General features: G+C 41.2%; 1 protein-coding gene across 1 annotated transcript in view; it reads right to left on the bottom strand.

Moving 5' to 3' along the window:
• Window positions 1–12,816, bottom strand: part of LOC114557696 (myelin basic protein) — a 52,636-nt gene extending 39,820 nt beyond the window's left edge. The window contains exon 1 of the mRNA XM_028581325.1: window positions 12,444–12,816. The gene's annotated coding sequence lies outside the window, so the exon portion shown is untranslated. The remainder of the gene's footprint in view (window positions 1–12,443) is intronic.
• Window positions 12,817–13,160: the final 344 nt, after the last annotated feature.

Here is a 13,160-nt window from a genome sequence, read left to right on the forward strand (position 1 = left end):
AAGAAAAACAGACAATGAGTTTACACCAGAAGAATGTGAACAGCATATTTATGTGAGGATTATGTACTCCTCCTTATACAAGCAAGATGGGCCACCTCTTTAATCAGTGTGGGAAATTGTAACATCACACATAGCGGTAAAAACAAAACAAAAAATACAGGTGCTTCTGCCAGTTTAGTGCGCTTTGTTTGGTCTGGTGTGAAAGCTGTCGTGGGAACCCTGGAGCAGACCAAACACCTGGACCGGGTCAGCTTGAAAAAGAGTGTCTCAATCCGCTTCTGAGCAGAGTCATTATTTACATTCTCTGGTGTCACCAAGAGCTTACGAAGAAATGACTGATTATGAGCATTATTATCCAAAGAGGTCATGTTTTCGGCTGGTTTTGTCGTCTGCTGGTTTGTTTGTCCGATAGGGCAGGACTACAGAGAAACTACCGGCCTGATTTTCATGAAACTTGGTAGGAGGGTGTAGCATGGTCCAAGGAAGAAGCCATTCAACTTTGGAGTGGACCCGATACACAATTTATTTTACACTTTCATTAACATTGCGAGATAGGGCATTTGGGCTGCATGTATATGGTGGGAGAATAAATAGAACATTTTCATAATTAACATTTCGGAAAAAGGCCATGCTTTGGCGGAGGTCTGGGCCGATCAATAGGTAGAAATATGGGCGGCTGTGGCTCAGGTGGTAGAGCGGGTCGTCCGCTGATAAAAGGGTCACATAAGGTTGTTGGTTTGATTCCTGGCTCCTCCTGTCAACATGTTGAAGTGAATGAGAGAAAAATTATACGATCAAAGCCATTTGGAAACAGGAAATAATATGCTTTTTTTTTTTTTTTTTTTGTGTGTGGCATTTTAGGCCTTTATTTCTGATAGGACAGCTTTGAACATGAAAGGGGAGAGAGAGGGGGGAATTACATCCAGCACTTGGTGCGGGCGCATGCACAGGATGTGTATGTGTGTGTGTGTGTGTGTGTGTGTGTGTCTGTGTGTTTGTGTCCTACCAAAGCAGAGCTAGTTCATTATAGGCTAAGTCTTAAATAGGCTATATTTGGAACATCCATTGAAATATTCACATTTTACATGAAAAAAAAGTTACTCTCAGATGTGTCCAGTTTGGGACGTCGCATAGCATTACTGTATGTGCTGGGGTACATTTTCACATAATTTATATACAAGTGGACACCTGAGTATTATCCCCATATTGAAATACACCCAAAACATGTTATTGTAGTCAAATATAGTGATTGTGATGTCATAATGCAGCAAAAAAGTAATCTGTATTTTCGGTCTTTAAAAAACTACTAATCGATTAAAGGTTAAGGATGGTGATAGTCTGTATTTTTTAATCAATAAATCCCATTAAAGACCCAAACCACAGCCTGATAAATCTTCTTTCTCCAAAAACACATCAATGAGCAACATCTTGTTAAAAACACCTCAATGAGCAGCATGTTGATAGGAAGTGATTAGCTAGTAGCACACAGGTCATACTACATACTACAGGGAGCTACAGTGCATGTAAATACGTCAAAGTGCATTCATTTACTACAAATTGTTTTAAGACTTACTTGCAAAATTTAAAATCAATTCTTTAACCCCCAGGCTGCCAACATACATCCTATACGCATGTTAAAGATGGACGTTTTCAGTAGAAATAAATGGGTTTAGGAATGTTGGAAAGTATTGAGAGACAGCTTTGGTGGGGGCGCTCGAAGGGGGTCTCGCCCAGGGTGTAACTCAATGTAGAACCGCCACTGCCCACGGCCGCTGCGTCGAGGACTGAGCCTCTGTATATGGGCGCACGTTCTACCAGGTAAGCTACTCAAGCACCCTTGATAGGCATTTCGTACCGTAATGTTACTGTGGGGTCGCTACATTTCACTTAGGAGTTACAGTACACAAGCAAACCACTGTTTTAACTCCCTTTCACTTTCTAATATAACAGGAAAAAACTAGTACTGATGTGCTGACTTTCATACATGTTACCGTGGTTACCTTGGTCTTGCATAAATAGAGGCAATACGCCGCATATACACGCGCATATCATATAATCGCTTGCTCTACAGTTCACAATCAGCAGATGGATTAAATCGTAGTGTAGCATTTGAAGTTATGCTCAAATAGTTAGTTAGCATTGCTTTCAAACCACACAACAACAAAAAACGCCCCGAGTCTACTTGGAAACAGACCCTGCTTTTCAGGCTGTGTCGGTCGGTTGCTTGGTCAGCAACAAATCCAACTAAATGTGCTAATGCACCAGAGTTTGTATATTAAGTTTATTTTTTTTGATGGCCTGGGGTGCTACCACTGCTGTAAAACACAGACAGTCAGTAGTGATTAGTAACTACTTATAACTGTCATCCTCCTTGGATCTGATACTGTTTTCCATAGCTGTTGAATTTTTTTTTTAACAAAGATTTATTGCAGGGTGCGGCAAATTAGTCTCATCCTCACCATTATCTGCTGCTGTGCCATCTGACTGAATGTATGCTGGTCATGGGTAAAAGAAAACATTAGGATTGCTACTTTATCATATAACATGCTGCTCAATTTCAGGCTTTAGTGGTTCAAATGATTAAAAAACGGTAACCACAATTGTGCAGCACTTAAAGGCGAGGGCCATATATGAGACTTCCTCTGTGCTTGCTGCGTCACTGCATCCCTACCACAATGTCTACGCTTGTGCCAACAGTATAATGTGATATGTTAAAGTGCAGCAGCAATAATAAAAAAAAAAAAACTGACTAGCCAACCAGTGTACTGCCAAGTTTCTCAAAAACATCAACATGTCCTGAAAAGGTAAACTCCCCTAAAGGGAAGAAGAGTAGACTAATGAAGGCTCAGCTCTCCCCATGTGGAAGACGGAGAAGCCTCAGGTGTCCAGGTGACAGTAGTGTTGAATATTGCCTGAATCTCTGCCTGCACCCACCACTCAAAGATAAATCTTTCCTTTGAAGGACCACTCACTTTTACTTTTTAAATAATCATAGTATGCATTTTTGTATTTTAGGAGAGATTTGCAGCAATTTAAAAAGGCTTTCATCATCTTTGGCACCTTGACTATTCCCTTTTTGGGCTCATAACAATACGTTGACACAACATGATACTGTTCCTTATAAAAAAAATTGTTATGCTACACTACAGTTTAGGCTAAAAAATGTTTGGTAATGTGCTTTATTGATGGTCTGTTGATGGTCCACAGACTTCTAATATTATGACTGGTTGTACAGCCAAGACGGCTGTCCATACAAACGGCAACAATGTTAAAAAAAAAAAATTATCTTAATTCATTCATGAATGCAGTGTGCGTCAGCTTTGTTATTTAAACTTCAAATGCACCGACACCGAGCCTCTCACAGGTCAATCAGTCCAAAGGATGCAAAAATGTGTTAATTAGGGCTTTGAACAATCCCGAAAAAAGAAATTATAAAATCATGATCAAATCATCACTGCCGTTTATACACACACACACACACACACACACACACACACACACACACACACACACACACACACACACACACACACACACACACACACACACACACACACACGCTATTTTAATATTATATTTGCATCATGCAACGGTCAAGTAAGGTTAATTATATTTAACGCAGAGCCTCCAACGATCAATTAAGATTAGGAATTGAGAGGTGCTATTACATCCATTGTCTTCTGAACAGGGAGCACTGGGGAGAACGGTTTACCATTAGCAGCAGTTCTGGCAGTGCTTCAACATCTCAGGGACGAACAACTGTGATCAAAATCTAATCACCTTGAAAAGTTCAAGATTTTACATCAACGCAATATGGCTGAAGGTGAACAGCTCTGCATTGTGAGGAACAGTATTCTCCCACGAACTGAAAACACTCACAAAACTGTTCTAACAAGAATGAGTTTCTCTTCTCAAAATCAGTGCCATTGTAAGATGATGTACTGAGGATGCCTCTCTAAGGAGAGGAGCAGCCATCTGAAAATAAGTTTGTTAATGAGAGAAATTTAACAGTTGCCTCATTCACAACCAGTAGACATAGAGTAACATTAGTATTAGTTTGGTTTTTGTTCATGGCCACCCGATGAATTTCAATGCAATATTCAGTCTCCTTTTAGACCTGGCTTGGTCTTCACCAACTCCTTGGGGTTGATATTTGGCTCTTACGCTGCAAAAGTCTTAACTATGTACGCTAGCTAGTTGCGGACGTGGTCTGTCTGCTCTATGATGCTAGGCAGGTAGCTTACAATGGGTTTTAGGGAGTTACAGTGCTAGTGTTCAGGACAAGTAGTAACTAAGGCTTATTTATTTAGTACCTTAAATCACTAATTGCTTAACATTAAAAACAATTACACAATACAAGCAATACAAAAGACAGCAACAATACACAGTACAGGGCTGACAAGATTAAAACAACAGCAGCCGATAAATAAGGGCCAAGAGACAAATAAAAGATATTAGTTATTCAAATAGGCTAACTTAAAGCCTGTCTGAATACAAATGTTTTCAGCGGTTTCATAAAAGCACCACAGGAGTGTAGGGATTGCAATCATTAGGCGTGAGTGTTCCAAAGATTGGGGGCTACAGCATGAAAAGCCTCAAGTTTTATAGTTGGCTCGAGGGACATCCAGCTAATTTAGCTCAGATGATCTAAGAGCCCGATTTCACATAAAAGGTTGGATAAGGTCTGTGATACACTGGGGAGTTAAGATATGCAGTACTTTCCAACAACACAAAAAAAAGCTAACTCTCAAAGCGGCATCCCCCTTGTTTGGTTGTAAATCCAGTTTATTAGGGGAAGTGAAATGTTCAAGGATTCCATGGGCCAGTAAATTTGGCATGAAAGCATTTGTGCATGTTGAGACATCTGTTCCACGTGAGCTGGTGTTTTCAGCAGCTGGACTATAAATACAGAGTGAACAGTGAACAAATTGTGCTTGACTCACCACAATCATGTATTATCTTCACTAAAACCAGTGAGACTGAAATCTGTCGAGAGATCGATGTAACCCATTGGTAACAGCTATAGCAAATAGAGTATAGACAATACCAGAAATAATATACTATATAAGAAAAAAAATGTATTTTCGACTTTCTCTTAAGTACTTGATCTCTCCATATTGATTAGTGCAACTTTTAATAAGCTTGTTCTGTTGCAAGTTTGAGCTTACTGTAGGTTCTTGTGCACCAACAACTGCTGCGGAAAGGCTTTAAGCAGCTTAAAGAAATGAAATGACCAGGCACGCATGAACCTGTCAAGAATCAAATCAACCTAACACAGTTATAGACTTAAAAAAGGTATGAAGAACGGGTCTGGTTTAAGCTCTGACTCTGGGCAGTCATCCTTTTCTGATCCTGCCAGCATATATATTAAATGGATAAATAAGAAGCTGTGTGTGGTGGTTGGATATTCCGAATCCCAATGCACATTTGCATCAGAAGTTATCAAATTTCTCTAATAATTCCTGAAGATATTGGACAATACTCTTCCAATGAACTCAAAAGAAAACAAACCTTCTAGACTAGTGGATATACCTCATTTCACTAGAAGAATGAAGAACAGGACCTATGGTTTAGTTTTAGTGCAGGTTGTGGAGTGGAGGACGCCTCATAGAGCATACTTCGTTATAACAACACACATCTGCACACAGCTAGTTCTTCACTGGACCTTGAGATGTCGCAAGGATTCTGTGCAACTGAACAAGAATTCTGTGCAACTGAACAAGGGGCCTTGCAGACAGTTTTGCTCTTGAATGTTACACAATTAAAGCAGAGATCCTGCAAGGACTTGCAAAAAAAGACTGTTGCGTAATAGAGTGTGAGATGCAGAGAGGAGGGGGAGTGATACATGCTGCAATTACAACTCACCAGTAGTACTTTGTACATGTAACTAAAGCAAAATGCACACTTGTTTGCCTGGCCTTTACTCTTTTTTTTTCCCCCTCACACATCGCCTTGTATTTTAGAAAGATAGGAAGGCGGTGGAAAACGTGAAATCGCTCCTTCACAATTTAAACTACATAAGCTGCTGTTAACTGCCCGGTGTGTCTGAGTACATCTCTTGAAATATTTATCTTTGCCTTTTAAATATATCCATTAGGATGGGAAAATCTCTCATGATAGGGCAGCCACATTCAAGCCAGCACCTGGAAGGATCCATTACCACTTGGTCTGCATCGCATATGAGAAATGATCTGTCAGAGCCGTCTGTCACCGGACGCTATTTCACAGCTACATCTTCATAAGCCACATTTTACATAGCTTTGACGCGGATAACGACGGAGCTCATTAGTTTGAAAAAGAACTTTCATGTTGACATTTAACACATTAAACCTCCACACCATATGATTACTTAAGGTCTATTTTCTGTTCTCCGTTAGCATTTCAGGTTTCGGTTTTACACAGGAGCGATGGAACAGAGATCTTCAAAAAAAGAGATCTTTTTTTCCAGAGGATAACCATTTCTTTGACATTTTGTAGAGAAAAAAAAAAGACCTATGAAAACAGCGTTGTCATCTAGACGGATTGCAGAACAGCTAGAGGAATCGTACCTATAATGAAAACCTTCTCTTAGCCGCCTGCTGCAAATTTGGTTCAGGTGACATTTCATCAACCGATAGCAAGGACAATCCTTCTGTTTTTCACATAGACAGTATATAATGGACCAATAGACCCCGTTGCTCTGGACGGAGACCAGTGAAGGCTATTAGAAGCACTTTTCCGGTGATGGCCAGCTTTACTGCGCAGCCTCCAACTGAGAGAATGTGACGTGAGCAACCTGTCTGAAAGTTGTAAGTCTTCTGGTAGCTGTGCCAAGAGAAATCTCAATCATTTCCAATCTTACGGAGACGGAGAGTGTAGGTATATGTAAGGAGATAACATAAGCACAGGCTAATTATTGCTAACTAACATGCCAGTTAACATTAGTATTTAAACCTAAACAGCTCATGTGAGTCGAAACTGCCTGCGAGCTTCTCCTGTACTATACGGTAATTCCTCTACTATGCGACAGTAAGTCACTTGGTTATGACACAATCGTTAGCTTATATTTACAAAAACGTCTGCTACGGAGCCATAACGTGAGGTACAAGGTAATGGAGCCTTTTATACATTGTCGTGTTTCTTTGGAACTAAACAACGGACAAATAGAGTCTTCAAACATTTCTGATGTAAAGTTATTCGCAGTCAAGTGACGTAAAAAAAAAATGGCGGTCAGCGGAATGCTAACAGGAGTGATGGCCAGTTAGCAACAAAATGGCGCCATAGATGGCTCGAGTTCTGAAGCGAAGCTTACCCCCTTGGTTTTTCATTTTCATTGAGAATAGAGGTGGTACGGCACGTTATTTTACCTTGCTGCAACGTTAAACTTCCTGTTTATAATGCAAATTTGGAACAATCAGTTTAGAAACAATATCGTTCAGCTTAAGAGGCTTGCTTTATCAACATGCGGTAAGTATGTTTGTTCTTTTGTTTTCGAGAAACAATTCCAAACAAAGCCCCAAAAAGTACTGCAGAAATGGATTTTACACCGCAAGGATTTCCCTGTCTGAAGGCTCCTTACTCAAAGCGAGAGTCGGCGAGCATGACATTTTTATAAGCCTATGATTTACAGATGAGAAGGTCTCTCTCTCTTTCTTTTGGAAATATGAACTTCATGATGGGGATATATTTTTCTGTTGGATTAGAGAGGGTTTTAGGTCAGCGACTCCGCTAATCCAGGGTCAGGGCGCTGAACGTGCAGGAGACAAAAGCAGAAAAACAGTTGTATCCAATTATCAAAGACTTATACATCCTCTCTGGTAATGTTGTTATTATGTAGTTCAAATACAGGTCAGTGTCATGCGATTTCAGGCAGTGTAAACAGCTTCTGTCTAGATTTGTTACAGCAGCGCATGTTCAACAAAGAACCGACCAACCAACCCATAGAGACGTACTTATCTACAGAGCATGTACAGTAACCACTGTTTGCATATTTCATATGATAAGAAGCCTGCCTGGCATAACGCTGCACAACATCCTGACAAACTCATTTCTCAGTATACCACTAAAGCTGGAAGTGGCTAGAGCATGTGTGCGTCTGTCGGCCGCTGACTGGTTCCTTTGTTTCGCTTTAAGTTTGCTCTTACACGAAACAACAGCTCCCTATAAACCCTCCGGCTGCCCTCGGTGACTGCACCGTGTTACACTCTACGCAGAGTCAATTACGTAGCTCAACATCTGTCCCTGCGGGAGGGCTTCTGCTTGTGCAGAGATGAGTGAACGCTGCAAGAAGCCTGACAGCCAGCCCCTGTTGGTTTCAGTCTTCCTTTCTCTCCTTCTCTTTAGCCTTAAAGGGGTGATAGAATGCAAAACAGACATAGTTGTATAACGACAGTTTGCTGGGTAAATAGGACATACATAGAAGTTCAAAATCCCATTGACACCCCTTTACGGTTTGCGCAAGTTATCACAGTGGCAATTAATTTATCTTTTGTTTGAGATGATCACAAGGTAAAAACGGTAGAAATACAGCGTTAAGGTTACAAAGTAATTCACCAGGAATTTGTACTTGCACGTTATATGATTGGCCAACTGGTTAAACTTTGTTGCCAGACGGCCCTGCTTCGTACTGACGAACTGGCCCTATTCAAATGCATGAGAGGCCTGACATTGTTCTTCATCACACTTCTAATGCTAGGAGTAACTAGCTCTACCATGCAATACAAGAATGATGCAGTTTCTTTGTTATCAATTGGAGAGAATGCTCACTTTTTGCCATGGACTTACAGCTTTAGCATCAGTCTTCCAGCAAAGTATCATGTACGTAGCACAGCTCCACTCCGCTCATATAATCTGGCTAGCGACAGCACTTTCAACCAACGTTATCGCTACGGCTGCGTGTGTCTACGTCTGTTTGGTTCAAATATTCCTCGGATTTGTGAGTTTTAAGTCTGCCACTGTTATTATGTGCTGTGAGGGAACAGAAAGCTTGTCAGGCGTGGCAACAGTGACAAAGGAGGGTGGGGCAAAGCTAACGGTTATGACTTTAGACGACTCTGTTTTCTTAGAAAGTGTAATGCTTACCAACCACTGGCCGGAGAGACACTAAATAACAACTCCACAGAAAGGACAAAAACACAAAGCCGTGGGACCAAACACGTCCCCAGTTTCCTAAAGTTTTTAGTTAGTTTTTTTTCCATAAATTCACTGCAATTATCTGCAATGTTAAGAACTTTACCAATCAATGGTACATACAATTGTTAGCGCAACATAGGGAAATGTTACTTCTGCATTTAACCCACCCTGTGATTGAAGGACGATCACTCTATCCTGAGCTACAGTCACATACCATCCCACAAGAGGAATGTTTTGCTGATTGGGAAACTCCTCAACAAAAGGATAAAGCCCTGCATTGACACTCATCACTGCCATTATCAGATAATCATGACCATCTCCACCCTTCCTAGGTAACAATTCCAGCCTGGGCTTGAGCTTGGCACTGTGAAGAAGTAAGGACTATGTGGGACCCGGCTAGAGAAGAAGTCAGAGTTTTGTCAGCTCAGTGGCCAGATTCTTGTTTTAGAACATTATGGCTGCCGCTTTCTTACTGGAGCTTCCTTCTTGACGAGATAAATGCTCTTTCAATCTCTTTCTTCCACACACACTCAGGTGTTATCCTGCAAGAGGAAGGTTAAGTGTACAGATAAATATACAGCTGTTATTCTGCACAACGTCTTTACATTTCTGAGAAGACCGCTGTGGGACTTGCCTCTTGAAAAAACACATATGGCTCCCAGGGGTCCAACGCTGTGTATAGCTATTGCTTTGTTAATTTAAGCATTTATTTGTTTTGCATGGTTATGCATGGGCACCACCCATCACTCCCTGGGGTGTCCTAGTTATATAGCCTCGGGCCTAAAGCATAAGCTCAATGCTCCTCAATGGAGATACACAAGCGCCGGCACCTGGGGTTTGCTAGCCAATAATCCAAGCTATAACCTCTCGACTTGGATCCAGAGGCCAAATATTTAGCTGTTCCCTGTGAGGCGCTGACACACTGCAGGCTGTGACGCCACTGCGGATGACAGTGTAGCACCCTGCGATGACTGGCAGCACCACGCCTTGGCCAAAGCTAACAGCACTATTGCATTGTTGCAGAGGGGGTGTTCCTATAGTAGGTTATGTGACTCAACCTGTCTGCCAAGAACAGGCGCAGACCAGAGGGGAAGTGAGAGAAGAGAGGAAGTTTTTGAGTCTGTGCGGACGGAAGTTGACTAACCTCAGTGCATCACCTGCAAAACACAGATATAGCGTAGAAGTGGCACACATATTTAGTGAGCAGGATGGAAACTACAGTATTAGTATGGAAAACCGAACACCTAACTTTTCACTTAACTGTCTGCCAAACTACACTTTAAGGCCTGCTTGGCAAAGCTAGTCTTGTACAAGAGAAAAGAATGCACACGTGACGGCTGAGCAAACCTCTTGGCATTTTCTTGCCTGGCTAAGCTGAGGCAAATCCAATGAAATGCAAAGGAACGCATTCCTGCAGCGTTCCCAGCTCAGGTAGTCACAGGCAAACAGAGGCTTCTCCTCAAACTATGTGAAGGTTAACCCAGTGGTTCCCAAACTTGATCACATCAAGGACTTCTATACTGACATGAATTAGACCACGGAGCCCCATTTGATAAGATTATGTCCCAGAAGCCCCCTTTTAATCTAATTCCCCTTTTTAGCTTGGGACACCCTAGAATCCCCACTGGACTAACCTACAACTGCTGGCCTACTGCTACGTGTACGTCAATACAAGCTTTTTTCTGTCTTGTTAGTAATACTTGACATTCCACAAAACATTAGTCCAATCATGTTATGGGTCATGTGTGCCAGCGTGATTTTCATCATGGTGCACCTGATATGATCTATTGAAAATAATATTCCTCAGTGTTTCAACGAACATGACGCTTGTGTTTTGTCTTTATCAAAAGGAGGATGAGGCAGGTGAGGACTAGACCTACATGGAGCCAGAGGTTACCTTGCTGAGTGTTTGCTGTCTAGAGGAAATCCAGGGCTGCAGGCTTTACTAAATCAGTGCGGTTCAGAGGTAAGCAGCCAGTCATGTGTGAGTACTTTATTTATAGGCCATGCAGCGACAGTAAATGAGCATGTCATCCCTTTAAGACCCACTCTCTTGTTTTTACAAAACTAACAGACTATGTGTAAAAATGATTGCCCATATCTTGTCATAGGGTCTTATGCTACTGTTACGTCTTAGCAGCTCTCCTCTTCAACTGATACACTGCAGCAGTCAACAGTTGTTCTGTTAAGTTAGGCCAATAGAGCCTGTATGGTTTCTGTTACAGGCTTTAACTGTTTTTATGTAAAGTCGAGCAAGTGGAACAAGTGGAGCTTGCTGCTGAACAGTCCTGCTTAGGATGCAGAGTGATGTTATATTTCATTTCCTCCAGGCCTAATAAATTTATGTTTTTTGGCTCTAAAAACGACCAGTGTATCCACTGGCCAAGACAAATTTATATTTATATTTATATATATATATATATATATATATATATATATATTTAAACCCCTGACACCGACATGTTCCCTTCTTACAGTACAGTCCGAAAGTGTAGGCGCAAAAATCCATTTAAAATCTCTCAATTTAAAGAAGAGTTAAGGTTTTGTGCATGATGCCAAGCGTCCTGTAACGTGAATTATACTTTTTAAGAATTGCCAGGACAATGTGATAAATTCGGCACGCATATGATACGTTTATCAATACGCGGATTGAATTAAGTTTAAACTAAATAACTGGTTTCACTGTTGGTCCAATGGAACACTGCTACCCAAACACACCGGTGTTTCCGGAAGCAAGCAGTGTAGAGCAGTTTCAAAACTCTGACATTTATTGGGTTAAAGTCCTGCTTGGCGTGTGGTATTTGTGCCGAATTAAAGACAACCATCTAATGATTAACATCAGGCCTTGAGTGTTATTCAACACAGCGTGTTATATTGCCACTAAGCAAAGAAGCGTTAAAGTGCGTGAACTGTCAACTGTGATTGGTTCATCGAGTGAGAAGGCAACAGGGAGGGTGTCGGTTGTAGTAGTGGTGGTGGGGGGGCAACGACACAATATCAAAGCACATGACAAAGCACTGACAGTGATGCCTATTAAACAACATTTACTACGTACGGTTACACCAAGTTAGGTAGACTTGGACGAGTAAGGAACTGACATTCCGAGCATATTTTCCCTGCAGGTTTCGAAACGGCTGTTACGCATTGTAAACAAGTCGACGTGGATAACATGTTTACTATCGTTAGCCTACACTGCGTATCCTGCGGTCAAAAAAAGAAATGAGTAAAAGGTATAGTAATGTAGCAATGTAACTGTCTTTACACTGGCTTTCTCGCCTTGTAGGCTACGCTATTTGTTTTTGTAAATTGTACCAGGTCGACTGTGCACATACCCTTCTCCGGTTAGTCTGTGTCAAATGCATCCACAGCTGAGCCTTGTACTGGATGTAACCAACTGTCAGTCTTCTTTCGACAGTAGGCTAGTCGACGGTGGACGTCAACAACAATAACGCCTTTTCCCCCTGTATGGTTCACATTAGCTGTAATCACCAAAGTGTCTCCGTAAAAAAAATGTTAAAAAAAAAAAATAACAGAAAAGAAAACGTGTCGGTGCTTCCTGATTTAAGTACAGCGATGATGTTGTTTGTAAGGGGTGGGGCGGAATGCAGCTTTTAGTCCGCCAAGAAAAATGGGCTAAAAAGCGCGTTGGTGCACGTCTGTGCATGCTTAGTAGCTCGTGCTTCATAGTAGAGAGGGTTAAATACACGCGCGAAACAGAGTCGTGATTTTGAAATAAGATCTCACGTAGGTTACGACTCACACACCTGCAGGATAGCACCGCTCTGCTTTATGTTCATCGTTGGCAGCTGCATGAGGTGGAAAGTAACGAATTATGAACTCGCATTGCTGTAATTTTTTGTATACTTTTACTTCATAGTAATTTTTTTAAATCTGTAGATTTACTTTTACTTAAGTATGTTTTGTTTTGTTTTGTTAATATCTATTGCCACATTTTAACCCCTCATTACAGAGTCAAAAAAGTAATTAAAAAGCTCTCTAACTTTGTTTTGTGTCTGTCAACAAACTCAAATTTATATGGCCTATGCCCT

Source organism: Perca flavescens, chromosome 6, assembly GCF_004354835.1.
Source record: "Perca flavescens isolate YP-PL-M2 chromosome 6, PFLA_1.0, whole genome shotgun sequence".
NCBI lineage: Eukaryota > Metazoa > Chordata > Actinopteri > Perciformes > Percidae > Perca > Perca flavescens.